The sequence below is a fragment of the Cyanistes caeruleus genome, chromosome 2, assembly GCF_971803275.1.
Source record: "Cyanistes caeruleus chromosome 2, bCyaCae1.hap1.1, whole genome shotgun sequence".
NCBI classification, from domain to species: Eukaryota; Metazoa; Chordata; class Aves; order Passeriformes; family Paridae; genus Cyanistes; species Cyanistes caeruleus.
The window spans coordinates 26,204,425-26,222,742 of NC_141702.1; the positions used below are offsets into that span (position 1 = coordinate 26,204,425).

The 18,318-nt window shown below is 35.2% G+C and overlaps 2 long non-coding RNA genes across 3 annotated transcripts in view; one reads left to right on the forward strand and one right to left on the reverse strand.

Annotated features, from left to right (window-relative positions):
• The window catches only part of LOC111925840 (uncharacterized), a 70,089-nt gene that overhangs the window by 7,606 nt on the left and 44,165 nt on the right, over nt 1-18,318 (forward strand). The window lies entirely within an intron of this gene.
• LOC111926087 (uncharacterized) lies at nt 11,420-17,578 on the reverse strand. 2 transcript variants are annotated; one of them, XR_002862668.2, is made up of 5 exons: nt 17,530-17,578; nt 13,737-13,802; nt 13,186-13,258; nt 13,014-13,104; nt 11,420-11,705 (listed from the first exon to the last, which is right to left on the reverse strand). It is a non-coding gene; the product is annotated as an uncharacterized LOC111926087 (long non-coding RNA). The 2 variants fall into 2 exon arrangements; XR_015282892.1 differs by lacking the exon at nt 13,186-13,258.

Below are 18,318 nucleotides of genomic sequence, written 5' to 3' on the forward strand. Positions count from 1 at the left end.
AAGAGATCTTCCCATAGCTCTTCTTCCTCCCTTATGGGAAGAGTGGGAGAGATGAGATGTAAGGAACAAAGAAGGATGAGACCTTCATCCTTCAGCAAAGCAAAAATCTGATCAGGTCAGGTGCTCAGGCAACTGCAGACCTAGAAATCATTGACGGTCCTATTCTAGAGAAAGCTCTAAGGAAATTGTCTTTAAATTTCCATAATACAAACTATTTCATCCATCTCTTTATTTAAGACTATCTATCTATCTATCTATCTATCTATCTATCTATCTATCTATCTATCTAATCTATCTATCTATCTGTCTGTTTGTCTGTCTATCTATCCATATATGTATGTATACACCTCGCAATAAATAATTTCATTTACCTCAATGCCCGTGAAAACTTTATTGGTGTTGTCATGGCATTCTAGTTTAAGCTGTGTTCTGTAAATACTCAGCTTCCTCACAGACCAATTTGTCAATTATTATAAATTTATACAAATCCATTTAAACCATTCAATCCATTTACAGATCTGTTCCAAAAAATGTATCTGAGAACTAGTGCAATTCTAATACATGGCCTGTCATCAACAGAAAGATTTATGGAAAGTATTTTGTCGTGACATTTTATTACGTTTTTCTTTTATCCTAAGACAACCTACACTTAAAATCTTCAAATTAAACAGCTACTCTTATTCAAATTAGTTTAAAAAACAAAAATAAAGTGCTATTTGCAATTACAAGTGAATGAACAAAGTTTAAGAAATATTTTTAATTGGTTTGTGAATTAAAAGACTGTGTCCTTTGTATTTGAAGGAGAAGCAGAAAATTGCAAACATTGATTTCAGAATAGAAGCTATTCCCTTTATTGTCTGAAGAGTGCCCATCAGAGAACAATAAATCTCACTCACAACAATCTCTTGGTATTCACATCAAAAGCAACTCAACACCCCCCCAAAAAAAACTAATCAGAAAATAGACTTCTTTGCTATGCCTGTATTTTCTCCAGTTTTGAGGCTTTCTGTATTTTTGCTGAATTCTGAATATTATTAATAATAATAATATTAATAATATTAATTAATTAATTATATTGAATACTTATATTAATATATTGATATTAATGATAACAATGCTGTGGTAAATAAGTTCAAAACACTCACAATTATATATATATAATATATGCACTGTTGAAAGTCTAGAAACTATAAAAGCTGGTCTGTAAAACTGTCAAAATATCCTGGGGAATGTAATCAATCATTGATTGATTGATCATTGACGTTGATAAGTTTTCCCTTTGCAATCACTATATTCAGATAAAGAAATTTAGAACTTAAAGAGCTCTTTAAACTGGAATTTTGTACCCAGTTAATTTCTGTTAGCTTCAATAGTGGTGCCTGATCATTGGGATTGGCCTGTGTTTGCTTAATTATCTGTTTGGAGCTGCATGATGTTGGCAAAAGTCAAAATTATCTGTCAAAATAGAACAACCTAGAACAGAGTTGCTCTGATTTAGAATGGCATAGTCTTCTCCACTGTGGCTGTGACCACTTAGCAAGTTTTCCCAGACCAGAAAATATTGCATGTGCACATTAGACATTTGTTACTTGAACATTCACACCCAGAAATTCATGGAACCCTAGAATACTTTAGGTTGGAAAAAGACTCTGGCACTGAACCCATTCCTCAAAACAAATTTCAAAGGTACATCAGGTTGGCAAGGGTTCTGTTTAGTAAAGTGCTGAATATATTCTGGGGTAAAAGTTCCACAGACCCTCTGGGCAACCTTGCTCAGTGTGAAAAGTTCTCTTCTGAAATTAAATCAGAATTCCCCTTGCCACAGCAATCTATTCTCTGTCCCTTTCCAAAACAAGTCTGCCATCTCTAAAACTGTGTATTTGCAGACAGCAATTAGATTCCCCGTCAGCCTGTTCTTAATTTGCACAAACCCAGCTCTCTCAGTCTGTTCTCTCATTCTGCACACCAGACCTATAGTCACTGTGGTTGTCCCTCTTCAGGTTTTCAAAGCTTTTCTTGCACCAGGAATACCATAGCACGCAGCAAACATTGTAAGCTAGAATTCCTCACCTATAAAATTATGAGAAATGAAATATTCTGCCAATTGCACTCACTCAAATAATTATTTGTAGAAGCAAGTACCCTCAAAACAGCATTCAAACAGGTTATTTCCCGAGTTCATTGAATCATCAAACAGCTCAGTTTGGAAAGGAGCTCAAAGATCATCTGGCCCACCCTTTCATGGGAAAGGGATCTAAATTATATTATCCAGAACCCTGTCCAGTCACTTCTTGAGTTCAGAGTCTCACCTCTGCTAACCCTTGAAAATTAAATTAGACCAAGAGAAAACTGGCCTTTCACACTCAGGAGCAGGTGCCAGTTTTCATGAGATTTCACTAACAAGGATGTGAACTGTCACAGGCTGTGACCTGGAATCACTGATTAATTTAGCAGCTACGCAGCACAGAAGTGCTAAAATTTCTTACATTTCCAGTGTTCTTACATTTCCAGCATTGAAACTCCATATGAAGTAAGGTAAGAGATCATAATCTTTTAAATAAATCCTTGAGGATTCACAGAGAAAAAGTGGAACCCTTCATCTGTCAGCTTTACCAGACAAAGGGCAATGTTGGAGCAGACTCCCAATATTGTCTCACTTGAGCTTTCTTTTGGGGGTGTTCTGAAGTATATGTGAAATGCAGAAAAGTGAAGTGCAGGAAATTAATTTAGGTACACAGTTAGCAGGTAGTTGTAAGTTATTGTAATTTTAAAGGAATAATATTAATTGAGAAATCTTCAGCTTTCTGCTTTCAACTTCCATAAGGAGCTTCATAATTATCCTGTTTCCATTCCACGTCCAGGGATGATAAGTATGTTTTAATTTTAACCTGGGCAGACAACTTGCAGAAATGTGATTTGATTGAACTCTGCTGTGACTGAAGATTTCTTTTGAAGATCCAGCACCTTACTGAGAATATTGAACTCAAGTGAATAAATAAAACACGAACATCAATAAGAATGAGGAAACTCAAAGTTAAATAAAATAAGATGTTATAAGACGACCACAGGGTATTTAAACGTGTAGCACAGACTTTATAGTGAAAGAAAAAAGGGAATATAATTAATTTATAACCACAGAAGCTGTAGATTATTGCAGGAGGCAGGAGAAAAATTAGTTGCCTATTTTTAAAAAGTTTTGTGGCCATGTCACCAGATAGGATAAAATGGTGCTGTGCTACAACTGTCATCCTGATTTGCATGACAGGAGGATCTGCTGCAATATTTTGTAATGCTTACAATGTATATTCTACAGAATTACATTTGACTGTACACAAAGAGGGAAACTGAAAGGCAACATTATTTGTTAGAGCATTCAATACAGCTGGAAAAAATGGCCTTGCTTTCAGGTCCATTAAATCATCTTCAGTCTTTTTAAGGGAGTCATGTCCCACCATGCTTGCATATGGAATTACAAGAGATTCAGCTGTCCTGACTATGCTTCTGGGTCAGAATAAGGCCATATTTTGGGTAGGACTGCTGCCCTTGCCCATGTGAAACACAGGGCTTGCTTTTGTCCTCTCATTTGTTTTGTCATATTAACATGAGTTTCTGATATTCTTTACAGGATAAATCTGTGCAAAAGACACAGATTTTTGTATCTGAATCTGTGCTTCTTCCTTACAAAGCATGTGGTTACAAAGTGCTTAAACAAGCACTTCAGAAATCACTTCTGTTTCATTTTCCAGTGTACAAATTTTTATTTACAGTGTATTGATAACAACCATAAAATAAGAAGCAGAAATATTAAGATCCTTCCACACATCAATAAATTATGGCCCCAATCCCTCTGGATGAATGACAAAAGCTTTTTTCTGTGCTTCACAGGGAATACATGGAAAAAGAAGTAGATTACTAACCACAACTGACTAACATTTTTATTCTTTTGGCAATCCAATTTATTCTGAAATATAGAGCAATGACCATCACTGATATTTTATAATTGTCATCATGGCTGAGAACTTTTTTTGTTTTAAGATACATCTAGTCAGTCCAATAAATGAAAAAATGTTTACACTTGTCTGCCCCATTCTTGCAATAAACAATGCCTGATGGCACTGACATTTTGATGTAAGATTTTTTGGTAACTTCCTTCTCAGTTACTTATGATAAAATCTTCAGTGTAAGTCCCTAAAAGGGTTGGTAGATAAAAAGGCTGAAATCAAGACAATAAAACAATGACTTGCAAAGGATACCTAACACACCCTACTTACGTTATAAGCACCTTTAGTAGCAGAGAGTGGATTTAGGACCATAATGGAGATGCTAGACAGGAGTTTTGATCCTAGAAAAATCAGATGTTCTAGGGGAAAAAAAAATATTGAAGTTAAATGCACCTCTAATCATCCATATAAAATATTTTAATACTTTCTCATAATACAGCCACAAATATTGTCTGAAATGTCAAGTTTCATCTGCCTACAAACTCATCCATGAGCTACAGAAACCTTTTGGCTGCATTTCACACAGCACTTGTTTCAACGTACATGAAGTTTCTGAAAATTGCCTTGAGACAGTTGACCTAAGTTAGGGAATTGTTTTGACACAAAAGTGTTGCTAAAACATGATGACAAGCCAGAGATATGCCAGAAACTGGAAGCACATCTGAATTGCACAGCACTTGGTTAAGGATCATCTTGGGGGCAACCCTCTGTAGTCTGACTGAAGTGCTGTCAGTCCTCAATGTGCTCTGAACTTAAAGCAAGGACCAGGCAAGCCTGAAGTGCAACAAGTCAGATGAAGGAGGACTTTTCATGTCAATAACTTTAACACCAAAGTAAATGCTCCAAAATGGGATTCTCCCTGCCTCTAATACTTAAATGTGAACAGTGTTTGTCTCCAGAATTTAGACATCCCAAGCAACACAGTCACTCAGACTTGCTGGGATTTAACAATACAGCAAGTCTAAGTATCCAAATAACATCTAAATTCAGATAGTGGGAATACTCACCAAAGTTCCTTTCTTTTTCATTTCTGCTCAGAGTAAGAAAGAACAAGTAATGCTCTAATATTGCTTGTTGCGATTGGGGAGGAGATTTATAAAGTAAACTGAATTTCTTTCCAGCTTTCTCACCACTTACATTCTACCGCTCCTGCTCCTCCCTGAATTTCCAAGTTTTATTTATCCATACTCATGCCTTATGGAAAAACAATTACATTGATTCTCCTTTTTGCCTTTGTAGGAAAAACTGGTCTGTATTTTTACACCAGGGTAAAACCCCATGGAAAACAAAAGCGAGCCTGATAAGGTTAACCTCAGGAACTTCTCGAGGCAGTACCTCTAATAAAGACTAACAGAGACTTTACAGAAGACATTGTAGAATATTCTTGCTTTCACAGTTTTTTGCAAAAAAGCTCTAACAACTTTCCTGAGACCAAAATCTGTCTAATACTGATCTTTTTAATCAGTTCATCCTGTAACAACAAATTAACATTATCTTGACATTCTGAGCATTGTTCTAGATATTCTCAGCTGTTGCTATTATCACCTGTTTTACAGTGTCATGCTGAACACAGTTTCAATTTCTAAATTACCTGAAGGTACTTTTGAAGAAGCATGCTAAACTTGCAGACTACAGAAAAAGATAATACAGACCTGAGCTGCAAATCAAAAATAAAGTATCTTGAAAAATGTTTGATAGGTTGTAATGCAGCTGTAGGGTCTTACCCACAGTAAAATCTGTAGCAATCACAGTGAACATAGAGAACAAGAAAGTACATTCTGACTGTGTTCATAGACTAGATTTTTTTTTATACAATACATTGATTTGCTCCTGGAAAACAGTTAGTTTTTCATTTCATGAAGACTGCCACAGGAAACAGTCAAGTGTCCAGTCTGGGACCCACTTGAATGATCTTTATGCCTTAAGAAGGTTAATTTATATACATACATCCCCTGTCCTGGGAATTTCAGTGTTTCCCTCCATAATGTTTGATATTTAATAGAAAAGGTGTGATATTTAACTTAATTTGTATTGAAAATATTAAACTCTTACTAATCAAATTTTCATGAATTAATAAAATTCTAAACAAACATCACTGAGGCATTTCAATTCAATTTAATCCTAATGTGTATATCCAGCAGAACTTTACCTTCTTTGGCTTGCATGGATCTAGTATCAAAAAAAGAAAACAACATTAAGGAGTATACATATGCTTTTATTATTTTATAAAGGCTTGTATGATGAGGACTTGACAAGAAAGAATTACAGAGATCTGTTACCCCTATGTCCATCATTGTTTATATTAAGGAATCTGAAGGGCAGCGGGCAGACAAAGGGATCTTCATCAGTACTTGAACAGTATAAATATACTTGTATTTTCTTCAGTTTAAAAGGTAATTTGGCATTTTAAAAGGGATGCTTTATGGTGTTGACTGATGAGTACATTTGTAATCTCTAGGAAAAAAAATCTCTAGAAAAAAAAAATTATCAGCCAAAATTGCAATTCTTTTTTCTTAATGCAACCCCAATAACCTTCTAATTGCTATCTGACTCATGGGAGACATCTATTAGATAGACTGCTCAGTCTCTAATAAAGAAAAAAAAGAAATAAAAAGCCCCCTAATGTATAAACAAGTAATAAATATTGCTGTTTCATAGATAGCATTTGTAGGTTTGTTGCTGAATACCTTTTTACAGACACCACCATTTTCACATTAAGTTTGCCTTTCTCTTTTCACAATAATTTAAATAACTCCTAAATTTTTAATTTTTTTATTTTCCTTGTTTATTTCTGATGTTCTGGATCTGTGCTATGAAGTGAGGATGGGAGTAAGTAAGGCACACTGACATAAGGTAGCAGTGAGATGGAGCTATTATAACCAAACTATAATTGGGAATATTCCTTCCATATGTTCAGAGGAAACATTGCTGTAGAGTGTCAACAAACAGCTCACAGGTTCAGCCCAAGCTACTGCATTGAACAGAGTTTAAAAGAAATATGCAACATTGTTTTCTTATTTAATATCCCCAATGGACTGACTCTTTATTGTCTTGGATTCACTCATAGTTCTCTTAGAAACAGGAATGTTGGTGCTGGGAATACCTGATAGCCCAAACCCCAGGCTGCCTCCCAACTTGCATCTCTTTACAGTAAGCTGAACTATGCTGGAAAGTCAAAAACAGAGCAGATAGACTCAGAAATTGTCTTTCTGCAGAATAAAATTTACCCAAGAAAGAAAATAGGTCTAACTGATTATGCTTTTATAGAAGAAATAAATTTTCTACTTAGTTGTTGGGGGTTTTTTAAACAGTCTTGCAGCATAGATCTGATTTCAGCCAAAAAAAAAAAAAAATCCCTATACTGCAACATCTTGTTCAAATCTGATATACAGAAAACACCTACATTTCTATGATAGATCATTGCTTCATGTGCTTCATATAGATTCACTTCATAGTCTAAGTGCAGTAAGAAGACAGCCATTGGAAAATTCATTGATTTTACAAACTGTGAAAACAGAAACAATAATTCAGGATTCTTTTTGGTGTCAACAGGATTCCTCGACACTTCAACAAATCTGTTCTGCTTCTGCTGATTCCTGCATTTTTCTCTGACTTGCTAAATGAAAACCTTTTCCTCAGTGACCAAAATGACCACTTTGTAGAGTATATGACTGATGTTTTTTAATTTCTCCCTGTTATTTTCGACATGTATTAGAAAACAAATGGTTATAATTTTACTCTTATGGAAGCATAAATAAGTTTGCCACTTACACCAGGAATATCCACAGTGGATAGCATTTACTAAATGCTTCCAAGGTTTCTGACCTTGGAAGCAAGTACCACACATTGTAATATAACACAAACAATTTCAAAAGAAAACATTATTTCCAGGTCTTCAAAAAGAGCTGAAGAGCAAAAAGTCAATCTATTTAAAAGCTGATTTTGTTTTGGCTTTTGTTTTGTTTTGTTTAGCTCTTCACAAACCAAAAATACACATGTACCAAATGTATGTGTGCAATAAAGAAAGGTGTGAGAATTATGGCTTTGTTTTCCTACCTTGACTCCAACAAACAAACATGCTGTCTTTGTTAAAGACTATTACTAAATGTACCCAATTGCAAATATGAAATGCTGCTGTTATTTTTAGTAGGGTTATAAAATTTTATAGGTTAAATGGAAGATAAAATTGTGTCAGCATCTCCAACACATTTTCTTGGGAGGAGTCAAAAAGAGCCCAGTTATGCACCAGGAAGAGCCAACATACCCCTTCAGCTGCGCATGCAGCCCCAGAATTGAATACACTGCTTGTGCAGGTCAAGTCTTTCTAACTGTCTTGGGGTACAGGGAAAGAATGCAGTATGAAAAATGAAGCTGTATTTTGATATATTTGACTAAATTGTATGTCAAATACTATCATCAGAGAGTTATATCCTGATGTTAGTTTTGATGAAGACAGATTTTGGCTCATTATACTGAGAACTGTTGCTTTTGGTATCTCACTTGGAGCCCTGACAGATAAGTAAAAAACATTAAGGCCCAAAATTTGAAAGCTATTTGGGATCTGTGGCCTACTGAAATGGGCCACAAAGAAAATTTGTTAACTAATGTCTGGAGGAATAAACAAATGAGTAATATTTTATATTATAGGTATTACTACACTCTTCAACCACAGTATACTAAAAATGATGAGTAGATAATTCCATTTTTCTAGTATATAATTTTCAGTTCACTTTCTCCCCACTTTTTTTAAGGAAAAAGTGTCAGTTACCACCACTTTCCAGTGCTTCCACGTCCACATGTAATGTAGCAGATTTTCAACAAGCATTACTGGGAAAATGCACCAAGTTTTGGTTCAATCTCAAGTCATATAGCAAAGGTAGAAAGACTAATGTTGGCACAATAGAAACAGAGGAAACCAGCAAAATTGTTTTATAAATGTTATCACCAGAAGACTGAGCAGCTGTTTCTATGTAATAGCTCTGCCTTTAAATGCTTTATCATGCTTTTCTTTTTGTGGTAGGTTATTTACTGTACCCAGACTGGTTATCACCATGAAATGAATGTTTTGAGCACATCAAATGTCACTGCAATGTATAAATGTGCAACAAAATACAACAGCGATTTTCACAGATGATGTGAAGATAAACACATTGTAATCATTCTATTTTCCTGTTTTGCAGTTTTATCTTCTGCTTTCTAATTCTATATTTCTTTGTTTCTGTGACTAATGTATAAAAGAGCTTTAACTCAATGTACAAAATAATGAATAATAATCCATTTTCTTCACAGTTGTGTGTTCTGCTTTTTCTTTTTATTGCTTCAATATATATTTTAATATGTGTCTTATTCATATATCTGTATATATTTGATTTGAAAGACTTCTGAGAAAAGCTGGTCTCTTAAGTCAGTTAACTGGACTGAATTCTGTTTCCATACACCAGTTGTACAGGTAGACTGTGTAACAGTATCACATTAAAAAAAATCCAACTATGTTATGTGTGTGTATATATATATATATATGTTGTATAACATATTCAGTGGTTTACATTGGACTTAATGTATATCTATACATGAACTGGGAATTACAGGGTATGAAGTTCTCTAACATCTTCAATGATAAAGCAGATGTTCTATCAATTCCCGCACTCCAGTTTAGTTCTAATCCATGCTTTATTCCATTCCAGTTGTTAAAATTTCAAATTGTTCTTGCAAACAGAAGAAAAAGCTATGGAAAAAGTGTCACAGAGTTAAGGATTTTTAACTGAAAATACTAAATTATTTGACATGCTTTCAAGCCGTGCTACAGAAAAATAACGAATGCTAATTGTAAATTTTAATTGTGACAACTATTTTGTGGAAAGGTAGGTAGTCTAATTCAATCTGATTTGAAATTATTATTCAGTGTGATTCAGACAAAAAAATACTGTAAATGTTTACAGTCTGATTTGTGTCAAGCAGTGTGACTTGCTAACAGATTACATTTCATTTTTAAAAAGGAATACTACAACATATCATTAGAGCATGCTTTCAGTATTTTATGGAAACCAGTGACCAACCAGATCTCAAAAAACATTACTTCATGTAAAATTATCAAAGAATTTCCCAGTAGGAGAAAATACACTCTTCCAAAGGAATCCTCTTAGCTCCAGCAGTTTTTAGCATCTTCCATCTGACAGAGCAGTGTCTCTTCCTCAAAGGCTGACTGCCCTTCAGATCTGAGCCAGCCAACATAAGGGAGAACTTTGAGAAAATTGTCTTTTTCCAGGAGCATGCAGCCCCATGGAAGACTGCCAGTACCAGTCCTCACCTCCCCCTGCTACTCCTTGCACCTACAGTATGAAATTTAAGCAGCATAAATGTCCCATATTTTCTTCTTCTTTTCCCTCCACCATCCCTTCTACCTTGAATTGTGTCTTTCTTTGGATCTCAATACTAGGAAGAAATTAATGCAAAATTAATTCCAAATTTTGGACAAAAATGTTTGAAAAGTCACTTGTCATTATTATGTAATATTTTAAAGAATATTCCTCTGAGTTAATTCTGAAGTCACTGATCATTCAAAGAAAATATTCATCAGTCTCTCAGCCAATTTTTCCGTAAAAATAGTTTTACTCAAAAGAGATATTTTACCTTGATAAATAATATTATATTGTCTGAGCTTTTCTCTCTCTGGTCAATAATCTTTCCAGGAATCCTTTGGTATATGTTGAGCTTATGAAACTAGAGATTTAGCTACTTAACAGTCCTCTGAGGCTCTTGGACTACAGCCACTTTTCTGCATTTTAATGCAATGTACAGTGATTGCCCTCTCTTCTTAGTACTGTTGCCAGTAAAGTTCATCTCCCAGTTTCCAAGGCAGAATGGCAAAGGTATAAAATGGACTTCAGCACTTTTCTACTCAGTCCAGTATGCATTGCCAATTGGTCTGTAAAGTGAGGATTTATTTGAGCACAAACCAGCACATATAAGTATCATCTTTCTCTTAACAAACAGATGTAGAAGAGAATCTGAAGATTTTTAATTAAGTACTTTCAAGTTAAAAAGTAGGTATAATATATGCACTGAATTGACTGAAACGTATTTCCTAAGGAGAAAAAATGTGATGACAAATCCACCCACCCAAATAATAAAATTTACGTCATGAACAAAAGACAAAAAAAAATATTCTAAATAATAAATAATTTACATAATAAATAACACATATGAAAAAAATTAATCAGTTTTATATTGTACCATTTATCATAGAAATCTGAAAATAATGTGTCTTAAGAAATATCCTGTGATTTGAAAAGAAATTTGTGTTTTAGTGTTGATTTGTTATAAGAATATGATCCATAATCGAGGTTCACTTCATGCATTTACTTCCAGCATACAATACTGAAGAGATGTCTACTCCTTCAAAGGAACCCTTATATTTTTTACTGACAAAGGAAAACACAAAGCCCATACATACATCCAGTAGCTACAGTAAGGAGAGAAAAAGACAGCCACAGAAATCGTGATCTGCATGCTCACACTACTGATGAGATTTTAGTTTAAACCATACATATCTTCAATTAAAGTGCATAAAATGTATCTGTGATCAAATCTGCTTAGATTGACTCATTGCAAGTAGGCACAGCTCCACTCACATCAGTTAATTTCTCCATGAATGCAAGTATCCAGTCAAATAGAATACTGCCCCTAATTCTTGAGTGAAGTCCTCTGGAACAGAAAAGAAGGTTCAAACACAGACTACAGTCAGAATAGCAGTGCATACTCTTCACTCTTCATGTATACAGTGGGCACAAAGCAACCAATGCCTCTCAATGACAAAAGGAAGAGGTTCTAGAATGTAAAATGGTGAAAACAGCTAACAGCTGGAAGTGTCACCTACTCCACGTGACACAATGATGATGGCAAACCCTCCTGATGTTATTAAAGGATGTGGTATTACAACATAAAAAAAAAAAAAATTAAAAATGAAAAGTCTCTAATCTTATTTTCTTTGTTAAAAGTTAAAAATTAGATTTTTCCCTGCAGGTGCCTTCTAGATCTATTTCCTCTGCTTTAGCAATTTTCTCTACATCTTCTGTAAATAATATTTCTTTATTTTCAATTCAAGCCACTCTATGATTTATGATTTTATGATTCTATACACCTTTGTAAGAGATACTTTCTGAAATACAATTAATTTATATTTTAATTCACTAAAATGATAGTGACACCTGTTAAAAATAAAAATGCTTTGTAGCTCATAATCAACCACAGTCCTGTGATTTCCTCATATAGACTTAAACTTTGCTGTGATTCTGATCTGTGCTTTTCTTACTGCTGTTATTGCTGCCACTAAAATATTATTAGTCATTCACTAATAGATTCTGTAGCAGGTGACAAGAACAAAAGAAATGTAAAATTTACTTTTTTTCATTAGCAATACTCTTGCACAATTATTTCCCACAACAATAAGAAAAAAAATCAAAGAAACAGTATTTTGGTGGTTATTTTAAAAAGGACTTAGCACCTTAATACAATTTCACTGATTTTATGACTTCATCTAGTCAATGGAAAAATACACATTATTGGATTTGCTTACAGGCTGTGATCATCTAGTCTGTTCTCCAACAAAATACAGGCTAGAGAAACCCTTGAATTAATTCCTGTTTTAGCTTAAGCATATTGTTTAATAAAATATCCAGTATAGATTTATGAATATTCTCCAGAGATGGAAAATCCATTAGCTGGATGCTTACTACGGACAATTGCCTTCCGTCTTTGCTAGTTCTCTGCTAATTGATTTCTATTCACCGGAAATTATTTATCGATTATGCTTGGGTCACCCCCACAGACTTGTCTTTTATTAGACAAACTGTTTGAGCCATATATTTCAATGATAGCCATGTGTTTTCATCCCAGCATCACTCTCAAGGTCCTTCCCTGAACCTCCTCCAATTTCAGCACCTTTCCTGCACTGTAGTTATACCACGGTATTACAGCAGAAATCACTCCAATCTCAATATGAAATACACCTACTTGACATTTCCTCAGAATGCTTATTTGCTTGTATCCAAAAAGGGTTTTGCCTCAAGCTTATTAAGTAGCTCAAATCCATTCTTCCAGTCCACTGAAAAAAAATAAAATAAATAAAGGGTAACCAAGCCAAGAGCCCATTCTTCTGGGCCCATTCTCCATATGAAGTACATACCAAGGTAGATATTTCTATTTGTTGTAGAAGAGTATGACACATTCAACAACCCTATTATTTGCTTTCAACCAACCTGTAAATAATTGGAAGGGTTTATTTTCAGTAGAACACTTATATTTCCTTATTCTCCTGTTAATCAGTGTTTATTTCATTATCTGACTTTGAATGCTAATTATCAAACCCCAGCTCTGCTCAGCTTCAATGTCATGTCAACACAGTTTACAATTAGCATGGTAATATTTTCCTTCCCTTTTGAATATTGTGACGTTTTTTTATTTTCTTTTATTTTTTGTGGAACTTTTCCAAAACTTTTGAAAGTCAGTCACAAAGTTCCAAGGGGTTCCTTTTAGAGGTTTTAAAGCTTCCAGTGGTATAATATTTTCATTTTTTATTTCTCCCATTAATTCAAATTTGGAGATTATTCTCTAAATCACGTCAACTCACTTTTAAGAAGGCTAAGCCAACAGCACCTGCTGGGTGGATGGGTATAGACCATTTAAACAGATGAATCAGATGTGCTAGGTGTCAGATGGAAGATACAGAAGACTTACAATGTGGGCAGTGGCTTAAACCAGGCTGAGCTCCTTCTTCAAGTTTTCCTGGTCCTACTCAGGCTGCTGAAAAATGATACAGGAAGAGATTAGAAAATGAGTGAGTTTATAGCCTTTTTATGTATTTTCTACTTTTTGCTAATAGCAATGGATTCTCATAATTTGAAGCATCAGTTAAACAAGACAGTCATCTGTGGTACTGAGACTTAATTTCCAGTACGTCAATCATTTTAAAACCTTTTTATTATCAAGATACCTTGCAAATGCTTAATTTTAGCCATCTTAAAATTATATCCACTCTCAAGTCTTGTGAGTCCATTGCAAGAGGTTGGAACTTGACCTTTGTATAAATTCTGCTATCAGAGCCAGAGAGAAATCACCTTAATTCCCAGAAACCATATGTACAGACAAAGCTCTGAAACATTAAGGTTCACATCAAAATTCTAGTCTCTGTCACTGTGATAGGCTTATCCATCCCATTCAATATTTCACATCAAAGCCTGAAGAATGTTTTTGTCAGAAAGAGACCAAGAGAGGTAAATGAGGCAGTTTGTGTGATTTATTGAAAAGGCCAGTCTTCTGTCTGTCTCAAATATCTTTCTAATAGCATTATATCTAATCACGCAGACTATAATATTAGACAGAAATGTTTACTGACTCAGGAGTGGAGCTCATCCTGCCTTCCATGTGCATTCCCTGGCCAGTGGTGAATTGCTTCCCCAGGAATACGAGTGGCTCTTTTACCCCGAGGGATCTGTTTGCAATATGTGCCTCGAGGCTGGAGCTTTACTTCTCCTTGGAAATAAAAGCAGTTCTTTACCTACCAGTGACTGCTTTATCCATTGAACCATTGTGTAGAAGAGAGGGAATGGGACCACTTGACCTGCTATAAAAATGAATCTCTGGGATTGAATTATATCACTTGCACATAACAAAACCTTACTAGATCACTTTTTAGACCACTGTAAATTTGAGACTGCCATGTTACTGTTGGTTGAAGTGCCCTGCAAAATGTGGTATTTGTAAAAAAAGTTCCTAATTTATTTGTTAAAGTTTCTTTTGTGAAAATAGTTTTGTGACTTCCCTTGGAAGAAATTTTAACAAAAATAATTTCATCTTAGCGGTAAAAGAGAATTTTTAATTAAATGTTCTACCCTGCTCAGGTAGCAATATAATCTTTCTGTGTTTAGACATTTGTGAACATTGCAAAAACATAACCTTTTCTGAATCTAATTATATCTACAAAGCTGGTAACTGAACCTAAGTCTTGGATGCATTTTTCATTATTATGGATATTAAAAATCATCCTATACCTTCAAAGTTTTTTTTAAGACCTCTAAAAGCAATCCAGACCTTTTTATATCTGCTTTTAATAATCTTAAGGATTTTTATAGCTATTCCATTTCCTGTATAATTTCTCCAGACTCATTTAACTCTCTTTGGCAACTGTAGAAGAATTTGCTTCCTCCAGGGACAATTTTTAGCTGTATGTGTATCCATCAAATTATAAATTATATACACACACACATACATACATATATATATATGCATATGTATATGTTTTTATATATGCATATTGGAGGTCAAAGTTGAACTGAACAGCTGGCACAGTTGCCACCCACAGTCTTTCAGAAGAGCCAGAGGCAGGGTAGCTGCCAGTGCTTTGTATTAAACAGCTGAGGGGTGTAATGTTTCACTTCCAAAACCAGGAGGCATAGGATGCATAATGAGGGAAGTGATGGACAAAACAAGCCTAGTCAGATAAGTCTCAAAAAGCTGACTGGACCTCAAAAAGTGTTGTTTACAGGCAACTTTAAACAGAGAGAGAGAGCTGTTTTCTCTATGCTACTGATGGTTCTGTGAATCCAGTGGAGAAGAAAGTGTGTTTCCTGGCTCTCCAGTGAGATCTCCACGTAACACAGAGATCCAGCACAGTCTGCATTTGCACCATGGTCTCATCTAGTAGAAATTCTTGCCACAGGGCCAGATCTGTAGCCTGCAGCGGAAATGTGCAGAGGTTTGTATTGTTCCCATGGAGATATAGCCAACCCACTCCACGGGACTCTGCTGCAGGGCACAGCTGAGCTCCCTAGGTAAGGGAAGGCCACCTCAAACCTATGGTAAAGCATTTATAAGAGATGGAAAAACACTTCCTGGCAGAGAGGAGTGAGGTTAAAAATTGTGAGAGTAGAGGGAGGGGAGGAGGTGCTTCAGGTGTGGGTGCAGAGATCCCATTGCAGCCTGTGAAGAGGACCCAGGCCACACCAGCATTTCATGGCCTGCAGCCTGCATGAAGAACTCACACCAGAGCAGGGGCAAGGGGTGAGGAGGCAGGAGCAGCAAAGAGGAGCTTTGAGGTCTGTCCACAGCCTGCTCCCCATTCCCTGTGCTGCTTGTCATGGGAACATAGAGGAGTCAGAAGTGAGGAGCAAACTTCCTCCTGGGCAAGAGGGTAAGGGGGGAACAAAAAGGATTTATTTTAATTTTTTGTCTTTGTTTCTCTGTATATTTTTAACTTGCAAGTAAATTAAGATGATTTTCCTCAAGTGAAGCTTGTTTAGCCCATAATGTAACTTGTAAGTTATCTCCCTGTGTTTCTCAGCCCACGAGCTTTTTCATTTTATTATCTGCCCCCTGTCCTGAGGAGGGAATGGACCAAGTGGCTGGGTAGTCATCTGGCCCTATTACTAAATGAGGCTGAAAGATGAGCACCAGTTGGAAAGGTGAAGAAAATGATTAATTGTTACCTACCAGCTCAGTGAGCTAAGATTCAGTGGTGAGAAATTACTATGCAAATAAATTAAGGTTGTGATTTTGAGCAAATACAGCAGGACAGTATTAAAACTGTGCAAACAATCATCATTCTTGTTCATAACATTTTTTAAATAAAAGTGGTTTTAGCATACTTTTTAGGATATGCTATAATCATCTTGCTCTCTTACTATATGTATACTATGTACATATGTGTGTGTATATATCTATATCCATATCTATATCATCTATCTATATCTATATCTATATCTATATCTATATCTATATCTATATCTATATCTATATCTATATCTATATCTATATCTATATCTATATCTATATATCTGTTTATTAAGGTATCTTTTCATAATTCTGTTATTCTTAAATATTTATATGTTATTCACATGCTTAATTTGCTACTATGCCAGAACAAACATAGAGGATTTTTGCAGTAAATTCTCCAGTTCTGTAGTGGAACAAATGCTTCTTTGACAGCATAATTATTAAAAGGAGCCCTAGCAGTTTACAGCATTTCAGATCTTTGGAATGCAAATGCATGTCCTGCAGACAGCTAATGATATTGTCAAAGGTAATTTAACAGGTCTTTGATTCTCAGAGATAGCTTCACTACATTACTGCTATGTCTGTATATTGGAGCAGAATTTATCTGTTTGAAAGTGATCAGCTAAGCATGACTCTGAGCCTTCAAGAAATACTTGCAGTAAGAATGCTTTAGAAATCCTGGCCTAGCACTTCAGGGGTTACTCTTCTAATATCATCCTTTGGCAAAAGGAGTCTTTCTGCAGTAACTAATTTTAACACTTTGACCAATCAGTTTTGAAGTGACTGTCACTCTAGGCACCTCTCCTCCCAGCTACACTGGGTACCTTGCTGTCATCAGTTTGTCATCATTACCTCCTTCACCAGACCGTCACTTAGCTCCAAGTTCCTGGTTTTTTCTCGCACTCTGGATCTGGGTGCTTTGGGGTGCTTTTTAACTAGACTAGAATAAAACTTACTCAGAGCACAGGAGCAGATTTACCTCATTTTCACTAGTACACTCACAGTACAGCAGGATAGGCAATGCTTTCCTCTAGCTGTAAAAGAACAGAAGAATCAAAGTCAGTCGAAGTCACCGTTTCTCAAAATCAAGATGTAATTAGCATTATGTTTTTACAGCAGATTCAGAGTCAGCTATTTGCAGCAGCATACTGTGTAGTGTCAGAGTTAAATGAATGCACTGCATGAGTATGCATGCACTCACAAGGTTGTCAGGTGTAAAGCCGTTTTTGAAACTAGAAAAATGCCTTTTCCATGTATATCAAGAGAGGCCTTTAGGCAGTCTTGGGGTTCACACACAAAGCTCTCAATACTTTACTAATCTATGCAAAAGCATATACGTACTAAATTAAGTGATTCTATTTTAAAACCTATTCTAGGTTTTATTTTTTATTTAAAACCTGTTTCTATTTTAAAATGTCTTTCTGATATTGCACATTTTCATTCCCTGGATCTCAGTCTGTGAAAGATTAGCCACTTCTGCCATAAGATGCATTTTATCACAAGTATGACAGAAAAAAATCAGTAGAACCTAATCAGAAAAATGGTAATTTATAAAACTTCTTTGTTTCTGCTAAATGAAGGTTTGAGAATTATCATTTATTCTCTGCTTATCTGAATAATAGTAATACCTTGAATAATTATTTTATGGTATATCCTAAATCTGTAGAATGATGCAACAGAATTTTATGAGCAAATATATATATAAATTAAAGGAGTGATAAGAAATGACTACTTTAATTGTGAAGTGAGAAGGCACTTGAAGCTAAAA